The sequence below is a fragment of the Ranitomeya imitator genome, chromosome 7 (genome assembly GCF_032444005.1).
Source record: "Ranitomeya imitator isolate aRanImi1 chromosome 7, aRanImi1.pri, whole genome shotgun sequence".
NCBI lineage: Eukaryota > Metazoa > Chordata > Amphibia > Anura > Dendrobatidae > Ranitomeya > Ranitomeya imitator.
In genome coordinates this window covers 61,547,891-61,571,118 of record NC_091288.1, presented here as the reverse complement: position 1 = coordinate 61,571,118, position 23,228 = coordinate 61,547,891, and positions in this window count along the sequence as shown.

Below are 23,228 nucleotides of genomic sequence, written 5' to 3'. Positions count from 1 at the left end.
AGGCAGGTATATCTCGCCCAGGTGTTTGTCCTATGTGAATTAGGCCACTCAGTATCTTCAGGGTGCTAATGGGTTAATGATTGCAGGAATAAAAGATGACCAGCTGGGTGTTTCCAGTGTCTGCCTGGGGCACACAGATTGCCTGCCTGTGTGGGACAAACGTGAGTGAAGAGCTCTGCTCAAGAATTGTGTGATGTTAGCTGGGTGGGAGAAGCCCCCCAGTTGTTGAGATAGCAACGTATTTGTTTAGTTAGTGCCGGACAGGCTAGGATTTATTTTTATGTTTTGTTTTTTGTGTTGCTTTCACGTTAATAAATCTGACCTGAGGTCAGCCTGCTCAGAAACCTGCTGTACGCCTCAGATTCAATGCACAAACCACGTGTCCTTTGACCCCAGCAAAGGCGATCCCAGAGTGTTTTGTCACACATGCCTAAAACAAACACACCTTCCCCACAAGCATGATATCGAGATATGAAAGGTATACAATATCAATGATCAAAAAAAGTAAGTGGCAACCTGGACTTTCTTGACTTTCCCTGCCGAAGACCTGCTTTGCACGTCGATACACGTGGGGTACTGCCCCCTTTCCCCCACTACCTCCATGGCCATGGGGAGGTGTGTTTGGTTTAGGCATGTGTTAATCTACATTGTTAATAAAGTCTTGCCTTTTATTGATAGAATTGTGGTGTGCATTCTCTTCGGTGGTACTTTTCCTCGTTGTTGTTCCCCTTTTTGCCACTTGATTGCACCCACCCATATGTATAATTTATTATGTTATGTGGAGCTCCTAAGTCCCTCCATTTACCTTCAGGCAAAGGAGTCATTAGTCAAGCAGGAGGGGGTAGCGCTGGGCGTGGAATAGAGCTGGAGTGCCAGAGGCTTCAGATCTATAAATAATTCTCCTTATCACTTCAAACATTGATTTCTCAGTAATGGAGGATTGGACCAGCCATGTAGAGGTATTGCTGGAACATTGAAACACCACATGCACATATAAATTGTTTGGGATGTGAAATATTGCTGACAGATTCCCTTTAAGCTTGAAAAAACATACTAAGAAATATGAATGTATAAAAAATTGAAGACTGTATAAAAAAGGTTACTGTGAATGAGGTCTGAGAATGCTGTTTTACATTGCGATTATGAACATACCTTGCTACTTGGTTCTTATCACTTACAGCTGAGAAAGCTGAATTTTCATTTTATTAAAATTCCTATATTTATTCATTACACACTATAGTGAGAATTTTTTAGCCGACTAAAGCCAGATTTCTCGGAAAAGAAGGTCACAATTTTGATACGGCAGCAACAGCTCACATTTGGGCTGAAATTTGGGACTTTTCCTTCTGTTTTGCACATAGAACGATACTCCCATGGACTGATAGATTTAATGTAATGGATACTACTGTAGAAGTTGATTTAAGCTATCACCCAGCTCTACCCCTGCTCTGGTGAATAAACAGGTAAAGACGCACTTCATTTCTTAAAAACACAATACTTGCACAAAACATTGTGACTTTTAACATCATTCAAAAGTATTAAGTATGGGGTTAATCGGAAAATGAGGGAATCCAACAGTCCAAACTCAAAACAGATGTGAATTTAAAGTTTTATTCTTTGGGACAGACTGAGATGGTCATGTACAGGTGCCACTGTTTAATAAATCCAATATGAAATCCGAGTTAAGTACATAATAGCTGAAATGGATGTTTTAACATGGAACATTTTAGGTGTGTTAAAAAAACTAAAGTGTTAGGAAGAGCTGATTACCTTATCTAAGCACAATAACTACTGAATAATTTAGAATTTATATATTGCTAATGCTGTGTACTTAATGCTGGTGACTAGGTACTTTATTTAAGGAAACTTTTCAAAAAGTGAACTCCAAATATATTTTATCAAGTAACATAAAAATAGTACTCACTTTCCCTGGGTCCAGTGCTAGCTCTCTGCCACTGTTGACTGCAGTGGTTATGTTATGTCAACAACTCACAACACCGCTGCATCCAGTCATTGAGCTCAGTGGTTCATGCCGTTTACATTGGCTAAGACACCGAGCTCAGTGATTGGCTGCAGCCAAAACACAGACAGAAGCAGCGTCGGAGAGCTGGTGCTGGACACAGGGACAGTCTGATGTTATGCTACATTATTATTATGATTTGCTTATATAGCGCTATCATATTTCACAGCGCTTTACATACATTATCATCAATGGGGCTCACAATCTAAATTCCCTATCAGTATGTCATTGCAGTGTGGGAGGAAACCGGATAACTTGGAGTAAACCCACGCAAACACGGGGAGAACATACAAACACCTTGCAGATGTTTTCGTTGGTGGGATTTGAACCCAAGTCCCCAGCGCTGCAAAGCTGCAGTCCGTACCACTGAGCCACCGTGCTGTTCATGTTACATAATAGTAAACATTTGGGGTCCATTTTTCTAAAAGTGTAATACCCCTTTAAAGCCACCCACAAAGGGAGAGATTTGCTTAGACTTATGTTTTATATGTCAGTCTAAAATGGATGTGTGGTAGAATACGATGTGCCAAATTTATTTGGCTATAAAGATTTGCACTATAATTGATGCCAATTTCTGGTGTAAATTACAGAAAATCTTTTGGGCTCAAGTTGGTCACTCCCCCTTCCCGCTCATTTCTAAAGTTGCAAACGATTAACTAAAACTCGCCGAAATTTCCTTCTTTTTTTCTGACAAAAAAGTGGTATAAAACTCTTGATACATTCCTCCCATAAACTAAAAGCTACAGGGTCCCCACAATAACGTTCACTTGTCTGTTCCCAGTCTCTTGTCATTACAAGCGGACCCTGGAAATCCCACTTATAGTCTGCAAACGTTTATCTGTGCACCGGAGTTGTGTTATGCCAGGGACATGTGGTGGCACTTTCCCCCGATGATGGATGGCCACTTACACTCCATCATTCTTGAGCCTCCATGGGTCACTCCCATACAAGTGTCTACACATTCTTTGTGTTGGAGGGAGTCTTACCTCTGTGACTAATCTTTAGCAGAATTGTTCACATTTTAAAGCGTGATTTCTTCTGGTTCCTATCATCATTTACGTTGGGGATGTTGTATTCACCATCATATATTCATCATGTATCCCCATGCTGTAGGCTTCTCTGACTTCTTGCTATTACTTTTACCTCTACATGTCAAGTTCATACTTTTAACTTAGAAGGTATTTCTATATCCGGAAACAAATGATATACTGTAAATTATGTGACCTTGGGGTAAATAAGATAAAAGACTTTCAACCTGTCAACGTAGTGACCTAATATATGACCAACCATAACACAATTTTGTCACGGTTCATAAAGAAATAATACAGCACCTTTATCTAATTTACAGTAGTTTCTGGATATAATTAGAAGCAAGTGATGTAAAGTCAGCCCAAGGAAACAGAAGGAGGACAGGTAGTCCTAGCACATGTCGAAAAGTTCTGTAAGTTGTAGATGTTCATAGGAAGAAAATGGCATTTTCCAAGTGGCCATTTGCTCCCATGAGTTTGGAGAGAAGAGAGTTATTGTATCACCTGGGGTAGAAGTGGCTATTCGCCCCAATACTTTTGGACGGTAGAGAATTTTAGTGTCTTCCAGGGAAGAAGGTGTGAAGTAGTTGTAATAGAAGGAGAAGATGGTGATCTGCATAAGGGATAGACTAAAAATTACTTTTTAAGATAGATAAGAAAGGAGCAGAGCCAGTACTTATATTAAGTAGGTAAAGACCTACCCATCCCTCCCTAATCAACTTAGTTCTTGTGTGCTAAGGCTGAATCGTAAAGACAAAGACCTTTTACTAAGACCAGTTTGGTGGTGGACCAATTCTACTAGTGGGATGAACTCTCATGTGCACAGCGGACTTCCAAGATATGTAAGATCTGGGCAGTCATGAAGGTATGTGCCAAGCAGCCACCCCCTCCATTAGTTTGGTAGCTGGTGAGTGGCTGCGTCATCGGTTATGCTGCACCTGTGTTTCTATTTTACCACATGGGTCCACTGCATCCTGTTAGTGCATTTGTTTGGAGGCCTAGGCAGGTAAGAACCTCTGCCATGTTTTGCTGTTTTTTCTAATTTTTGGAGGATCTCTGAATCCTCTTTTTGTGCTTTTGCTGTTTAGAGATAGGACTCATAAGCGTGAGGACCCTTGACGTGGGTTATGAGCTTGCGTATTTTGGCCAGAATATAAACCAATACCTGACATAATATTTTTTTATGTGTTTTTTGCACTTTTTTCCGGGGTGCAGTTGGGCCCATTTTCTGCTTGTAAACTGTGGTGTCTGTGCAAATGGGGTGCATTTGGATAGCGCTGGGCAGGCCCGCCTGATCTAATAGAAGGGTGTCACTACTAGGCTTGCCTGGATGCTGTGCATCTCCATTGTGTGAACAGCGCCACATACAAGTTTTTATGTGCAGCTATGTGCCAAGCAGCCACCCCCTCCATTAGTTTGGTAGCTGGTGAGTGGCTGCGTCATCGGTTATGCTGCACCTGTGTTTCTATTTTACCACATGGGTCCACTGCATGCTGTTAGTGCATTTGTTTGGAGGCCTAGGCAGGTAAGAACCTCTGCCGTGTTTTGCTGTTTTTTCAGTCATGAAGGTCAGAGGAAGGCCAGTCTTGGTAGTCAGTACTGTTGGCCTAGTTCAAGGCCTGGGAGCTGGGTCAGGCAGGCAGTAGATGGAGGAGTCCTGATTGGTCACATTGCCTATTGCTGTATTAAATATAACTGCTTTTTCATTAAATGTGATACACACTACAATTTTTTTTTGCCATAGCATTGTGTTTGCCAAGTCATTGTACGATGTAGAAAGTTGGGGTAGATTCCTGAGAGGTTAGCATGAGCACCCTAATGGTACAACTATGCTATTCTCTATACTTACAAATGCAAATTTGTTACAGGCTTAGAAGATATTTGCACCATGCTTCGTGACAAGAACACATGATCTTAGGGGAGTCAATATAAATTCTAGCATCCTATAGCAAGATTTGCTCTAAGTTTGTTCTCTATCTTGTCCACTTTCAGATATTCATAGAGTGCCTGACACTAATGAATTTAAAGCTTTTATTCGGCATCCTCATTGTGATGGTGTTTCTTCTTATTCTGTTCTTCTAGGTTTGTGAATGACCATTAGCTGACTTGAACTTGACCATGAACCTTTGGAAGCCCTACTGATTAGAATGAGAAACCTCACTTCTTCATGCAAATAAATCCTGCCTTTTACCTGATTAATGCATGCATCCGTAGTTTTTCCTAACTTTTTGGGTAGTGCTGATTGCTGATCACTGCAGCCTAAAATGAGCATGACAGGTTCTTAACCATTTTGCCTTTTCCTTCAGCTGAGGAAAGCACTGATTTGATTGCTAAAGTATACAGACGTAAGTAGGGAAAGTGAACAGCCACTTGGGATAAATAAAGAAAGGGGTTAGGATATAAGGGGTTTTTCGGCCTACAATTAGGATATCAAATTAGTGGGGGTCTGACACCTGATTCCCTCACCAATCAGCTGTTTTTAGCTCCAGGTCCATCCGGATCTAAACAATGAATGAAGTCAAAAAGCACAGTTCCATTTACTGTGTATCTGAATAGTAAAATAAGCCCCTTAAAGGTAATCTGTTGGCGCTATATAAATAAAGATTATTATTATTATTATTAATCTGTCACCCCCAGAATGTATACGACATATTAAATGGGCATACAAGTAATAGACATGTTACACTAGTCCTACCTGTATGCCTCATATTAATGGTCTTGTTGCTGAAAAATATTATATTCTTTCTTTATGTTAATGATTTCTTCCAGGCTCCGTGGCATGGGGTGCCTGGAAGATATCCCTGCCACCTGTCATAATGCTTACCCGCCCTGCACTCCCTCAGAAATGCATACCTCATCCTCCCTTCTGTGAGCGCTGTATTCAGGGATCTTCTGCGCAGGCGAGTCACTGTCACCTCCGGTGTCCGCGTCGATAGGGTGCTCTCCCCACTTCCTCACTGCATAGTCATCGCTAGGAACCATGCATACATAATGATGACTATGCAGGGAGGAAGTGTGGAGAGTATCTTATCGGTGCACACACTGGAGGTCACTGGAGCGGAAGTCACCGGCATCTGCACAGAAGGACCCTGAATGCAGTGCCCTTAGAAGGGAAGAAAGAGATATAGATTTTTGAAGGAGTAAAGGGTGCAGGCGCAGAATTCCAGCACAATAACTGATGTGCATGGGAGGGGGGTAGTATTACAATGAAGACAGGAGGCAGGGATTTCTTCCCGCCACCACATGCACCGGAGCCTGGAAGAAATTATTAACATAAGGAAATAAAATACGATTTCTCAGCAACAATACCGCTAATATGAGGCATTCAGGTATGACTAGCTTAACATTTCTATTACCTGTATGCCCATATTAATAGGTCATACACATCCCGTGGGTGACAGATTCCCTTTAAACGCCTACCCTACATAGGCCAAAAATGTACATTACACATCGGGTGCAGGTGTATGGAATGGACTCAGGAGCTGAGCCCGCTCCATACATGGCTGGAGCCAGTTGTGTTATACAGCCAGCCTTTGCCTCTAACAGCAGCAAACCAAGTGTAACAACTCTGCTGGCATCACTACATGGCCTCCCATCCCTCACACACCATGTTACTCACCACTCCATCTCATGTGATCTCTGCCTGCTGCCGGCTCCATGTTCTGTGCCTCTGCTCTCTGCATGCTTCCTGGCTGTGTGCATGGGGGGGGGGGGGGGCGCCAGAACTCTCTGGTTCTTATGGAATCAGGGTGCACCTGTCTAATCTGTTACTGACCAATTACCAAGAGGCCTCCAGTATTTAGGGCAGCTCCACCCTGTGGACTGGGCCTGTGCAATGTCTAAATTCTCTTAGTGTCTAGCTTCTGAGCTGCCAGGCCTTGCTCTGTGTTCCTCCTTCTCTGGAGGCTTCTCCTTGATCTTGTTTGTCTACCCTCCAGGAGGCTGTATATCCTGGTCTCAGTGTCTTTGTTCTAGCCTTGCCTTGATCTTGTTGTCCACCCTCCAGGAGGCAGGATATCCTGGTCCCTGTAACTTTGTTCTTGCACTTTGTCTCATTCCATTACCTTGTCTGAACTTTGTCCTACCTCTGTCTCCCTATCTCCATGTCGGTGGCTTCTTTCCCTGCTGTGTCTTTCCTTGTGTCCTCTGTCTGCTTATGCTCCGCACTCTTGCGGCTCTGTCTGCCCTATACACCTGTGACCTTGCCTGTGCTCTGCTCTCTTGCAGCTTTCCCTTTGCTCCTCACTCCTGCGGTTCTGCTCCATTCCACTCTGCTCTGCTTCTGCTGTTGCAGAAATCTCTTGCAGCTCCTCTCTGCATGCCCTGCAGTTCCACTTTGTTTTACTTCTGCTGCTGCCGAATCTCTTGCTGCTCTACATCTCTTATCCCCAGCCTTGCGGTTCTAGTCCTGTGGGCACAGGTCTCAACCTGTTCCTTCATACTTCTTTCCATCCTGTTTGTATCCGTACCTGCACCTCCTGTGTGAACAGGTCCCAACCTGTTCCACCTTACTTCATTCCTTCCTGCTTGCATCTGTACCTGAATCTCCTGTGTGAACAGGTCTCTATTCCTTCATACACCCCATCAGCCTGCCCTGTGTCTCTGCTGCGCCTGCCAACCCTGTGTCTATGCCGTTCCTGCCAGCCCTGTGTCTCTACCTGTTTTTTCATACACCACACCAGCCTGCCCTGCGTCTCTGCCATGCCTGCCAGCCCTGTGTCTCTGTCGTTCCTGCCAGCCCTGTGTCTCTGCCGTTCCTGCCAGTCCTGTGTCTCTGACATTCCTACCTACTCGTCCAAGTTTCAGCCTTGCTCATCTGCCAGTCGTGCCTGACACCCGCACCTATCTTAGTGTTCCTGTTCTCCCAGTGGGATCAGCAGCCACAGCCATACACCTCCCTGGAGTGGCACCTGGCAGCTGCCTGCCGCACAAGCCTGACCTCACCATCAGAGGCTCCAGCGAACACCAAGGCAGCTGTCCTAGTCACGCCCCTTCCAGGGTAGTCTGGTTTGTGGCACAGTGGGGCCACAATACCCTGGTTCATGCCCACCAGTCAGGGCGTGAGTGTGACACCAAGCTATTCATTTAAATGGAACCTGTCATCTAATAGAAAGATATTAAGATACAGATATTGGCTTAATCTGCTTGTTATTACCACTCTGAAGTCATGAGAGCCCCACTGCCTTGAGGAAATGAACTTCTTTCCTCTCGGTGCCAGCACAGGTTCAGTCACCGCTCAGTGCATAGTTAGCAGCGACAGTAACATTGTCCTAGCACTGACTGAAAGGCGGCTCAGCATAAGAGCCTGTAACAACCAGCAGTTTTAGTAGCATGACAAATGAAGCTGGGGACATACACAGAGCTTCAATGTGCATGCCTGAGAATGTGTCAGCGTGCAGGCGTTGGATTTCCACGAACATTGGCATGACGTCAGGGCTCTCCAGACCGTTGGTCAAAATAAAGAGGGCATGAATAGTATCTGGAGGACCATGACAGAACTGGTGTCCAGCACCACCCATATGACTGGAAGCTGAGGAGGTAAGTAAACAGTAAACTTTTTTTTTTAATTCTAGATTCGAACATTTAGCTTTTGAAGGACATGTTAGGGATACATGCCACATAATCTATAAGATGAACTTGGCAGTTTATTAGGGATAAATGACTTGACAGGTTCCCTCTAACACCTATGCATGTGATGTGGAGCTCCAACCCCTATAAAGTTACATGAAAGTGGCTGTTCGCTACCGATTAACCCTCTGCTAAATTCTAAACTGCCCCAGATATAATAAAAGTCCCACATACTTATCTCCTGGACTAGCGCTGTTCCAGCTATGTCAATGCTCTCTCAAAGACAGCCAATTGGCTGCAGTGGTCATATGACCGTTGGGAGAGACAGCAATAAAATCGCTGGATTGGCGCAGGTCTAGGAAGTGTATGGGGATGTTTTTTTATTTTATCTGTGCCACTTTAACATTTAAGAAGGAGTTCTGCCATAATGGACAAGCTCTTTAAGAATTCAACCTTCGCAAAATTATAAAACTATCTGGATATAAAAAAAACCTCTTTAATAATTGCCTTTTGCTATCTAAACCAATCTAATAATGCATTTTAAGTTCTTAGTCTTAGGCTGTGTGCACACAATGCAGATTTGGGTGCAGAATTTTCTGCACAAAATCTGCATCTCCTGCCAGAAAACGCAGCTGCGGTTTTGATGCGTTTTTTATGCAGTTTTTGGTGCGGTTTTTGTGCATTTTTTGCGCATTTTTGTGCCTTTTTGTAAAGCGTTTTTGTATGCGTTTTTGAAAGCTAAATAAAGATGTATTATTGAACAAAAAAAAAGATTTGTGAAGTCATTATTGTCCAACCTCCTCTTTTACATTTGTCCATCCCACACTCCATTACACACAGATAGACTGATAGATAGACAGATTGATAGATGATAGATGAGATGGATAGATAGATCTACATATCTATAGATGCATACATTTATCTATTCTTAGACAGATAGATAGATACCGTATATACTCGAGTATAAGCCGAGATTTTCAGCCCAAATTTTTGGGCTGAAAGTGCCCCTCTCGGCTTATACTCGAGTCAAGGTGGGTGGCAGGGTCGGCGGGTGAGGGGGTGAGGGCGCTGAGGCATACTTACCTGCTTCCAGCGATCCTGGCGCTCCCCGCCTGTCCCACGGTCTTCGGTGCTGCAGTTCTTCCACTGTTCAGCGGTCACGTGGGACCGCTCATTAGAGAAATGAATAAGCGGCTTCACCACCCATAGGGGTGGAGCCGCATATTCATTTCTCTAATCAGCGGTGCCGGTGACCGCTGATAGAGGAAAAAGCTGCGGTACCGAAGACAGCTGTACGGGAGAAGGAGCCGGACGCCGAGAGCAGGTAAGTATCGCATATTTACCTGTCCCCGTTCCAGCCACCGGGCGCCGCTCCATCTTCCCGGCGTCTATCCGCTCTGACTGTGCAGTTCAGAGGGCGCGATGACGCATATAGTGTGCGCGGCGCCCTCTGCCTGATCAGTCAGAGCGGAGAGAAGCCGGGACCGGACGCTGGGAGCTGCAAGCAAGAAAGGTGAGTATGGCATTTTTTTTTTATTGCAGCAGCAGCAATGGCAGAGATTTATGTGGAGCATCTATGGGGAAATATGAACGGTGCAGAGCACTATATGGGGCACAGCTATGGGGAAATATGAACGGTGCAGAGCACTATATGGCAGAGCTATGGGGCAATATGAACGGTGCAGAGCACTATGTGGCAGAGCTATGGGGCAATATGAACGGTGCAGAGCACTATGTGGCAGAGCTATGGGGAAATATGAACGGTGCAGAGCACTATATGGCACAGCTATGGGGAAATATGAACGGTGCAGAGCCCTATATGGGGCACAGCTATGGGGAAATATGAACGGTGCAGAGCACTATATGGCACAGCAATGGGGAAATATGAACGGGGCAGAGCACTATATGGCACAGCTATGGGGAAATATGAACGGTGCAGAGCACTATATGGCACAGCTATGGGGAAATATGAACGGTGCAGAGCACTATATGGCAGAGCTATGGGGAAATATGAACGGTGCAGAGCACTATATGGCACAGCTATGGGGCAATAATTATCGGTGCAGAGCACTATATGGCACAGCTATGGGGCAATATGAACGGTGCAGAGCACTATGTGGCAGAGCTATGGGGAAATATGAACGGTGCAGAGCACTATATGGGGCACAGCTGTGGGGAAATATGAACGGTGCAGAGCACTATATGGCAGAGCTATTGGGCAATATGAACGATGCAGAGCACTATATGGCAGAGCTATGGGGAAATATGAATGGTGCAGAGCACTATATGGCAGAGCTATGGGGAAATATGAACGGTGCAGAGCACTATATGGCACAGCTATGGGGCAATAATGAACGGTGCAGAGCACTATATGGCACAGCTATGGGGCAAGAATGATCTATTTTTATTTTTGAAATTCACCGGTAAATGCTGCATTTCCACCCTAGGCTTATACTCGAGTCAATAAGTTTTCCCAGTTTTTGGGGCAAAATTAGGGGGGTCGGCTTATACTCGGGTCGGCTTATACTCGAGTATATACGGTAGATGATAGATGAGATGAATAGATAGATCTACATATCTATAGATGCATACATTTATCTATTCATATATCTATCTATATATATATATCTGGATAGACATATCTATATGGATAGATATATCTATTGATAGATGCATGGATAGCGTAGGGTATGTGTGCACGTTCAGGATTATATCCGGATTAGCTGTGGATTGGATGCTGCGTACAACCGCAGCATTCAACCCACAGCATCCATATGTTACAGCATAGTGAAGGGGATTTTATGAAATCCCGTCTCCACTATGTGTGCGAACACGCATCCGGAGGCCCTGCATTTACAGACATGCGGCGCGTCTTTTTAGAATGCAGCATGTCTGTTTACCTTGCAGCAACGCTCCGTCGCCGCAAGTTAAATAACAGGGTCCTATGCATTGAACACATCCGGAATCACCGCGTGTACAGAAGGGGGCAGCGCTTTGGGTGAAGCAAGTTTTTCGCTTTGTGCAAAGCCCTGGCAATCCGGCCCATGGACACATACCCTATAGATATATGGATAGATATAGATAGGCCAATGTTTATTAATGAATGTTTAATTTAAAGAAAAAGAAAAAGTGGTAAAAAAAATGGTCCCGCGCAATTTTCTGCGCCAGAGGGGAAAGCCAACAGCTGGGGGACAATATTTTTAGCCTGGGAAGGGGGTAATACCCATGGCCCCTCCCAGGCTATGAATATAAGCCCACAGCTGTCTGCGTAGCCTTTACTGGCTATTAAAATAGGGGGACCCGTCCAAAAAAATGACATGTGGTCCCCCTATGTTTTATAGCCAGAAATGCTACGCAGACAGCTGTGGGCTGATATTCATAGCCTAGAGAGGGGCCATGGATATTGCCCCCGGCTACATATACCAGCCCGCAGCCGCCCCAGAAATGGCGCATCTGTAAGATGCGCCAATTCCGGCACTTAGCCCCTCTCTTCCCACTCCCCTATAACGGTGGGATATGGGGTAATAAGGGATTAATGTCACCTTGCTAATGTAAGGTGACAATAAGCCCGGTTAATAATGGAGAGGCGTCAGTAAGACGCCTATCCATTATTAATCCTAGAGTAGTGAGAGTTAAAAAAAATAAAGACACAGCCAGAAAAAAGTATTTTAATATTCTTAATTTAACCATACTTACCGTACTCGATCACCTGCAAAAAATTAAAAATAATAAACCGTATACTCCCTGTCCGCCACAGTCCAATTAATAACGGGTGTCCCACAACAATCTCCCCTATAGAACAGTGACATCGGGTGATGTCACTGCTCTATAGGACCTCCAGTGACACACTGACAGGAGGCAATGGCTCCTGCAGTGTATTACTGAGGTTACCTTAATTCAGGGTTTCAATTTATGGCATTGCTTCGTGGGAATTTTCAAACACAGCAGTGCCACAAGTGAGACTAGGGACTATTTTTTATAGTGGCGGAAGAATACATTGCGGAAGGATACCTTCCGTCATTGTATTCCTGGAGCCCCTTGAGCTCATGCTGCTGCTCTCCATGGGAGATCGTCATGGGACAATCATATTAATTGGATATCTGCGGACACAGGGAGTATAATGTTTGTTTATTATTTTAATATTTTTTACAGGTGACACTGGCTTCGGGGATCAAGGTGACAAGGTGATGGTGAGTATGTACTCTATGTTATATGTACTGTATGTCTATATGTATGTATTGTATGTATGTACTGTATGTACTGTATGCACTGTATGTGGCATGTTGCGTGTTGTATGTTGTGTGTTGCATGTTGTATATTGCATGTTGTATGTTGTATATTTCATGTTGTATGTTGCATGTTGTGTATTGCATGTTGCATGTTGCATTATGTATGTTGCATGTTGCGTGTTGCATGTTGTATGTTGTGTGTTGCATGTTGCATGTTGTATGTTGCATGTTGTGTGTTGCATGTTGCATGGTGTATGTTGCATGTTGCGTGTTGCATGTTGCGCATTGGGTGTTGCATGTTGTATGTTGCATGTTGCATGCTGCGTGTTGTGTGTTGCATGTTGTATGTTGCATGTTGTATGTTGTATGTAGTGTACATGTGTATATAGTTGTTTTTTAAACATTCAACTACTACTGTCCCATCATTGGCTAATGTGTCAATCACTGTCACTGTAGCAGGCATCACTTGTAGTCCCATCAGATGATGCCTGCACACACACAGACACACACATGCACACACATGAACACCCAGACACCCGCACAGCCCCGCACACACCTGGACAGCCCTGCAAACACCCGCACACACCCGAACATGTATGTTGCATGTTGCGTGTTGTGTGTTGCATGTTGCATGTTGTATGTTGCGTGTTGCATGTTGTATGTTGTATGTAGTGTACATGTGTATATGTCTTTTTTTTTAAACATTCAACTACTACTGTCCCATCATTGGCTAATGTGTCAATCACTGTCACTGTAGCAGGCATAGCCTGATGGGACTTGTAGTCCCATCGGATGATGCCTGCATACACACACACACACATGCACACCCCCCCCCCCCCCAAAGACACCCAGGCAGCCCCCCACACACCCGTACAGTCCCGCACACACCCGGACAGGCCCGCACACACCCGGACAGCCCCGCACAGTCCTGCACACACCCGGACAGCCCCGCACAGTCCCGCACACACCTAGAATCCCCGCACACACCTGAACAGTCCCGCACAGCCCTGCATATATCCGCACACACCTGAACAGTCCCACACAGCGCCGCACACACCCGAACAGCCCGCAGACCCCGCCCACACACACATGCACACAGTTACCGCCCACACTTCACCCACACACTTCCCTTCTCCCAAACTGCAGGGTTTTTCGGACCCACATCCGCAGCAAAACTGCAGATCTTTTTTACATCTGCGGTTTTGCTGCGGATGTGCCCGACTCAATGTAAGTCTATGGGTGTAGAAACGCTGCAGTTCCGCACAAACGAAGTGACATGCTGCGGAAAAAAAAAAGTTGCGTTTTGGTGCTGCTTTTTCCGCAGCATGTGCACAACAAGTCTGCGGCTCCCATAGACTTACATTGGTTGTGCACTACACTGCGGATTTGATGCAATTCCGTGCAGCAAAAAACGCTGCGGAACTGCAATCAAATCCGCAACTTGTGCACACAGCCTTAATGTTTTTAACACTTGTTCTCTTTTAAACTTTCTTTTTTTTCAATTGTAAATTTAGTTTTAAAATAAAACTCTGCCAGGAATAAGAGGCGATCAACACAATAAAATCCCTGTTTGCATGGTGTCGGCATCCATCTGCCAATAGTTTTTATGTTAGAATGGACTTCTTTAATTCTATAAAAGTCTACATTTGTTGTGTTGGTAGCTGAAGTCATGGATTAGTTTCGAAAACACAAGTTGTGGCTTGGAATGACTGTAGAAGTCAGATGACTCGATCTGTCACAGTCTCTGCTTGTCATTAGTCTATGTTCAGAGCTTTGCCACAAGTCTGACCACAGGGGAACAGCTGCCAGTAAGAGAGAGTGTTCTGTGGGTAATTAAGATACACACCATACAGTCTCAGGCACCATGCTGTCGTTTACAAGGAAAATACTAGTACACAACATTCTGCAGCATAGGCAAAGAAAGTGAATGGGTAAGAGTTCATTTATCTTACCTGAACCTACAGAAAATAAATGAGCTTGTACATATGGAAGGAACCTTTCTGTAAAATAGTAAAATGCTTAGCCATAGGGTGATGTGGAAAAAACCAATTACACTTTATGTGAGCTACAGAATTTACTGTGTCTGAATCTGTTTATAGGTGTGTGCAAGTTTTGTTTCTTAACAGCTTTTGGCGTTATCTCGAACCATGGTACTTGATAGATGAACGATTTGTAGGAAAATCGATCTGGTGCAAGCCTAGATAGGTTCACCAGGGTCTTCTCCAGTGTTATCTTAATTGTATCAAGCAATTGGGTTGCTGGTCTTCCTCTTCGTCTTGTTCCTTCTACTCTTCCAACCATGATGTCCTTGTCCAGTGATTGTTGTCTTCGTATGATGTCCAAACTAGACAAGACGTAGCTTGGTGACCCTTACTTCCAGTGATATCTCTGGCTTAAATTGTTTGAAAATTGATTTGTTCGTTCTTCTTGCAATCCATAGTATTGATTACATTCTTCTCCAGCACCACATTTCAAAGGTGTCCATTCTTCTTCTGTCTTGTTTCGTTATCGTCCAGGTTTTGCACCTGTATGTTACCACAGAAAAGACCAAACTATATAAAAGCCGCATATTTATCACCAGTGAAATGTTCCTTGATTTGAAGACCTTTTCCAGGGACTTCATTGTTGATTTGCCCATAGCTATTCTCCTATTGACTTCCAGCACGCTTGGACTGGCCCTCGGGAGAACAGGAGAATCCCCCGGTGGGCCTCTGTGCAGGAGTGGCCCACCACCCTCTTATATGAGCAGTACTTGGCACAATATACTTTAATCACTATGTACAGACAAAGGCAGCAACTTATTAATGAATCAATCTACCAGTCTATTGTTATATAAATTTGTGATTGGGGATAATGTCACACTTGCTTGTAGTTGAAAAGTGAGACCTTGGAGTTGGTTACTGGTGGGCCGTTGGCACCCCAGTCCAACATTGATTTATGGTGTTATCACTGCATTTTGGGTGATCATTGATCTGAGTAGGTTGAAGTCCTTTATAACTTCCAGTTTGTAGCAGTCCATCTCAAATGTGTCATCGGTGTACCTGGCACTAGTCAACATCTTTGTCTTCTTTGTGGTGAGTAGCAGTCTCATGTTAGAGTTTTCCATCTTGATACTCCATAATAAGTCCTGTATGCAAGTACAACTTATAGATTCATGTTCTTCTATAAAGGATGGATTTATACCCACCAGTTTGGCATTAATTTTATGACACAACTATGTCTTTGTCAAAGATCTTTTATTTTTTTCAATAATGAGCAGTTATGTTACAATATTCTTTTTAAAACATACAATAGCTAGATAAGAAAAAAAGTAGATAACATCCTCTTCCTTATTCATGTCTCACATGAATATCTTCTTCTTCTCCCTGTATAGGTTCCTCAGCGCACACCACAAGAGAGTCACTCAGCGGAAGAGATTTATGTCTAAGGCAAGATCATGCTGCCTTCCTTCATCACTTTAAAAACAAGTTGCTCACATGACAGCCCACATACATGTCCTGGGGCTAGGATAGAAAACTTTACTATTTAGGGTTTAGAATAACTTTACTGAATTGGTAGTGAGGTAGCTTAAATGTACCCTAAGGCTCATTTCTTCAAAATATTTGAAATAATTAACAAAAGACACCTCTAAAGGTGCCACTGTTAAAATTTGTGTTTGACTGACTCTGTTTCAATGTGTATGGTGACGTAAAAAAAAGTCTAATTAGTGGGATTTCAACTCCCATAGGCCTATAGAATACCAGAGGGGCGACAGCTGCCTGCAAAGTGTTCAACCACTTCAGCTTTTCTCTTCTAAAGTTTTACTTTAGCCACTCTCAATCATGCATTGTTGACTTATTCTATCAATATGACATCAGTGTTAGTTGTTGAAGCACTATGTACAGACATGAACAAAATTGTCGACTCCCTTCTGTAAAATGAGAAAAACATTTTGAAATTTTCCAGTCTCGCTTTTTCATAAAATTTACTTTAAAAAATGTTTTCCATGAAGTCCACTTTGGTACAAGCTGATGTACCTTGACCTTGGAGTTCACCTCTAATCTTTTTTGAAATATTTCTGGGCTCTTTGGTCACCATTCGTATTATCCATCTCTTCAAATTGGCATCAATTTTCGTCTTGCGGCCACATCCAGCAAGGTTGTGTACAATCCCATAGACCTTAAGCTTCAGAATAATATGTACAATTGTAGTAACAGGAACATGAAGCTGTTTGGAGTTGGTCTTATGGCGTTTACCTTCAACATGTTTGTCTATAATTTTATTTCTAATCTCCTGAGGCAACTCTTTCTTTAGCTTTCTTTGGTCAATAGTTAGTGCGGTACCCACTATGATACAAAACAGCACAGTGACTACTTTTCACCCTTTAACCCTGCTGTTCTGTTCGGTCTGGGGAGACCTATTTTGAACTTTGGTATTTTTTGGGGTGTTCAAGATGCGGTTCTGAAACTTGTGGTTGATTGACTTAAATGAGGATGGGTCGGTCGGCCACGGGTTTCAGAGCCGCATCTTGAATATTTTAAAGAATATTGAAGTTCAAAGTCGGTCATTTTTGACCAACAGAACAGCAGGGTTAAATAGGTAGACTGACTGATTTCAAGTTTGTAGACACCTGTGATACTTATTACAGGGCGTTCCTAAATTTAACATGTCCCTAAGATCAAATTATTTTTATGTGGAACCACATATCAAAAGCAATGTCTGATTTTCATTAGTTGATATTCAGTAAGTTTAAATTTAAAATTACGTTTGTGAGTTTCAAGTTATTTCAGTGACCATTGTGAGTTTTTCATATTTTAATAATTATCAACAATTTTGTCCACAAGTGTTAAGTCAATGCTAATACTGTAACGATACTAATACTATTATCAAGAGTTATAAATAAGTAAGTGCCTCTATCCCAAAATCATTGGCAGCAGTAATGGAGACTCAAACTGGTAATGGTGTGTATATTCTACTATGATCCCCCTCAATCTAGTATTTGGAACAAAAACTTCCTTTTTTGAGAAATTATTATTTCAATCATTTTTTTTGTTCAGCATGTACACCATAAAAGACGCATGAACAATATCTTCTACGAGACCCATATTCCCAGCAACTTCCCAGTTACATAAACAGTTAGCGTTATGCTGCTTCACGATAAATCATTAGTGCAAAGCTCTTGAATTCATCTCTAAGGATGTAAAAAGCACTTTTTGTACAGGACACACATTCAGTCGAATACAAGATATTTCCCAGTCTTGACCCTAAGCCTCCCTACTCAAGAACTAGAGCTGTCATGTACTATTGCTCGTAAAGATACAGTCAAGCTCCTGGTATTCTCCAGCCACTGGGACCAGGCGTGTTCAGATATTCGGATTTTACATAATCGTGTTATTAAATCCCTAGATTATAGATGTTTATAGTGTCTGTTATTTCTCCATAGTACATCTTGGGGGGAGATTGGAAACTATGATATAAGAGTAAAAAAAATTACAAATTCTGCCCTCTAGAAAGCCCTTTAATTCTGGACACTAACCAGATATTTCCAGGCTTTTATCTACACTATCTCAGAGTTCTTGTCCTCTAAAATTCCTGTGTTCCTTCATAATTAACATCAAAACTTGTTTGAGAGTTTCTTATAGCCAAAATATTACAGAGCTGTAATATCGCCCTTTGTCTTACCAGATCTATCAACATGTCCACACTCACTTTACACTTTCTCTTTTCATTATCCTCCACTTTCTACAAGAAAGGAGATAATAAGACATTGGTGATAACGTGTCTTCAAAAGACATTCTGTGCATTCCTGCTGCTGCTTTGTGTGGGCATTTCCATCCTATGTTTGGCTGATGATTTTAATAATTATAAAATAAGGAGAATCTACAAAGGAGAGAAATGTATAAATATAGTGATGCCATCATCTGCCAGCATCTGATCAATTTCACCCAACATGATCCCAACATTTCCTGTATGCTCATCAGGCACCTCATTAATTTGAAGACTCTCAAGGCAGCTTCAAAAGATACTTTTCACTTGTGAAAGTTTGATAAAAAATTCTTCCCTGTAATTTTGATTAAATTGTAGTCTTTTGGTCCCATCGTAAATGTAGGCACTGCAATATAGGAAAGAGGGAGGAAGCATTCAGGAACTTTGGAGACTACAAAACACAATCCAGCACATGTGTGAGTAAAAAGTCCTTATTTATTGGGACAAAAACAAATCACGGACTACAGTGACATATTCAACAAAAGTTGAAATATATGCACTTTGAACAATGGAAGACAGTCAAGATCAATAAAATAACTTTGTTCTTCGAAACGTGTAGGTTTCAACTTTTGCTGAATATGTCATGGTAGTCTGTGATTTGTTTTTGTCCTATTATAACCAAAAAATAAGGAATTTGTAAGCATGTGCTGGACTGTTTTTTGGAATCTCTCAGGATCCTGGATTCATCCTCCCTCTTTCTACTTTTACCCGTGAGCCGGCAGGTTCCTTGCCCTGTGCAATGAATGGGACACCTAAGAAATTATACTGATAAGCTACATCATTTTTCTTTTGTCTATTGCAATATATGGTTTTAAGTGACTCATTGGTAAGAAGGTGGTTTTGATGTGTGATACAAAGCCATTTCAAATCTGTAAGATATTAATTATGTTCACTGTCCACGAAAGCCATGCTGAATCCCTGAAATGAATCTGTCACCAGATTTGACAATACAAAATATCACTTCTACTGACTTTTGCAGGCTCACAATATTCTGCTATTTTCATGAAAAACACTTTTATTGCTTAGCAGAGCCCTTTTGGCTGTTATGATCTGCAGTAAACATTATGCATGGCCAGAAACCAGCTTCTGAAGCCTCCCTGAATCTTAACCCGGTCTTCATGGGCAAAGGTCTTCAGTTCGCTAATCTTCTTGGGGTTGCAAATCCCAAACAAATATTTTCAACGTGCTGAAATGTAGGTAAAAGACATGGACCGCACATCCAAAAATCATACATTGGTCTAATGCTCCTAGTAGAGTGTGACAACCACTCCAGAATCTTCCTGGACATCTTATGAAACCAAGCCTCGGAAGACTTTGGGATATATTTGGTAACATTGCCCTGTTGGAGGGTCCAACTGTGCCCAAACTTTAACTTACTCAAAGAATGTTTAACATTTTCTCCTAAGATTTCCGGGTAATAGGTTGAATCCATCTTGCCATCTACATGTTTCAGGTTTCTTGTAACAGTCCTCCCCTGCCCAAGAGCTGTGGTATAATCAGATCATGTTCCTGTTGACCCACTTAAGGATTGACCAAAGGTTCTCAATGGGGCTGCGATCTGGGTAGTTTCCTGCCATGGATCAAAAATGCCAATGTGTTTTTCACTGAGCCATTTAGTGATTCATCACCAAATTGCTAATGGATTGTTTGGAGAAGTTTCACCAAATTGCTAATGGATTGTTTGGAGGAAGTTTAGAGAGCATTCTTTATTCATAGCAGTGTGCCTAGGCCAAATTGTGAGTGAGCCCACTCTCTTGGATGAAAAGCCCTCACATAGGAATGGTCTTAGGCAGCAGTGGACATATAATTGGTGCAACCTGTGCAGCTGCACAGGGACCCAAGAGGTAAGGGGGCCCATTTCCACCTCCAAAACGTGGAATTATGCATTATGAGGAGTTATTGGACTGCAAAGGGTCCATATATTGTTGTTGCACAGGGGCCCTTTTCTGTCTGTGTCCGCCAGTGGTCTTAGGATGCTTTAGTGCTGCAAGACAAGACTCATGATAGCGCTCACCTTTTCCGTGAATATAGAATATCATCTAAATATTATCCCACGCAGTCTACTATGTCTGCGTGTCCACCTCAGGTAGGCATATACGCCTGAAAATCATGCATGGCAGAGCGCACATTCACTCTGCTGTCACCATTATAGTCTATGGTCCTGTTGGCGCGTACGCGGAACCCCGTTTTGCAGGGGGTTTGGTCCCAAGCACCGACGGGATCCATAAATGTGAAGATTCAATGTGCAATGTGATAGCTCCCTTAGCAGCAGCCCTCAGTCCTCCAGGCATGCTGCATATTTTCTTCAAATCTATAAAGAAAAAATAAGCAGCCCATGCTTGAGATTTCAGAAATCTCATTCATTTTCTGAAACTATATGATGTTGCAGTTTTCTGTGTGGAAAAAATGCAATATGTCTGAACATACCCATGTGTGGCACTCTAAGCAGCATGTGTTCAATAGACCTTAAAATGTTATGTCTCTGTTAAATTAATTCGAACCTATGAACTAAACTGCAACTGTAAAGGCAGCCATACACATTAGATTAGTGAAAAAATGCAGAAAAAGAGCACTCACCATTAATGGTGAGTGCTGTTTTTTCTGCATTTTTTCATTATACTTTGTCCCATTTTACATGCACTACCATTCCTATATCTAAGTGGTATGCCTTATATTAACCAGTGATTCGGGCAATAGTCGTCTGGTTGGCGCCATCTTTTGGTCTATATTCACACTAGATTAGGGTCAGCTGATTTTGTGGGACTGGCAGATAGTCTTATGTGTATGGGGATATTTTGATGTTACTCCTGATAGCAGAGGTTAGAGAAAAAAGAAGGATCAAGACTCTAGATTTGAACATACCTGATGCTTTTATCCTTAGGGAAGAGAAGCTGCCACCGCAGATGTCAGGCAGCAAATTTCTCCACACTCCCCATTTGGATGAGCAGAGCTTGCATGTATGTGACAAGGTTGGAAAGAATAGCTGTTAAATTGGTTGGCCAAGAACTATCTAAAATGTATGACCAGAATAAGAGGTGGTTCATTATCTATCTTGCTGAGGGGCGGTGCGTTCCTTCTTGAGTGTCAGTTAAGACCAGCGGCATAATTGTGTCAATGGCACGCTGAACTATGTGCTCTCCGATACTCCGATACTGCAAGAAGAGGCAGCTTCATCTCTGCAGCATAAGTAGAGCATAGTAACACTGAAACTTGCCAGATCAGGAGCTAAAAAAGCGCTACAGCTATCTGGACAGCTTGAGAGCAGCACTTACAAGCTATTTAAAAAATAGCTTGTAAGCGCTGCCACAATTATCTAGGAGATTCTCCTAGACAAACCCTTCCATTTTTGAGAACAAGTAAATAAGAAGTAAATTGGAAAGTTTTACAAGCAGTTTTCCAATTTAATCACTTAATACAATGTGAACAATCCTTTAAGTGTAGAAGCTGCTGCAAGATTTTCAATGTTGGCCTAATGTTCAGCATAAAACTAAATTTATAGAAAATTATGTATTTGTGGTGGCTAGATCTATGACAACCCCAGATGCTGGCTTATATCTCTCAGACAGTCAGCTCCACTGTACTCATACATTGAGCATAGCCTATATTAAAATATGAAGTTTATCATTTTTCTAAATTTTCCATGCCAAAGTTTAATATGAGCCACGTTTAGACACCCGACGCTACACTGAGAAATGCCAAGTCTTTAGGAAATAAAGGCTATAAATCCGCAATTATTATAGTGCTTCTCGCCCTCCGTCTACTTTAATATTTATTATTACCGCAATATCTACATTATTTCTATGTTCTTCATAACAATATTCTCATATTCTCGGTCTTCACCTTCTACAAAAGGCTTTCTGATTTATTAGGTGAATGCATATCACAAGAGATTCCCTGTTCTGTAACATTTACAACGCAGGCAACGTTTTCATAGTATTGCAACTTTTAGGCCAGCAAAGTCCCTATCTCTGGGGGACAAAACTTCCGAGCTCACTTTGTTATTTCTTATTGATTTCATAACTCAAAGCCGGTTTGAAGGGAAAGACCTAAAGTCATAGATTTAACGTGTAATAATGGGGAATAATAAGGAAAATAATCATCAGTTGCAGATTAGTCAACGGTCAGCAAATCAGCACCTGTTTGTGTGAGTCTGGGCGGTGGAGGAGACCATTGTGATTGGTCACTGTCTCTTATATAATGACGACTTCCTGCAGCTGATGAAAACTTTACATCGCACTGGTGAATCTCAGGGTGTAATAATGCTGCCCCTTAATATCTGTGTCTGTTCATGTTCCTGTCTCCACCACGGAATTTAAAGATTGCTCCAAAATCCTACACTAAAAGTATTCAATGAGCAGGTGTGCGCGTATCTAGAGCAGGAACCTAAAGCTCTGTAGGGAGTTCCCAGGAATTAATATAGAATATATCATGAGCATTAATGCATTTACCAAATAGAAAGAGAAATGCCAGAACTCATAACTGTGTCCAATAGGTAAAAGGTGGGGGGGATTGTAGAAATATTTTATACTGTGTGGCTGATTCATTAGACAACGTCTCAGTAGGAGCACTGACTGCAGAATGACCGAGCGTATAAGTGATTCCACTTTTGTGTGAAATTGTTCAAGCATTAGAAGTTCT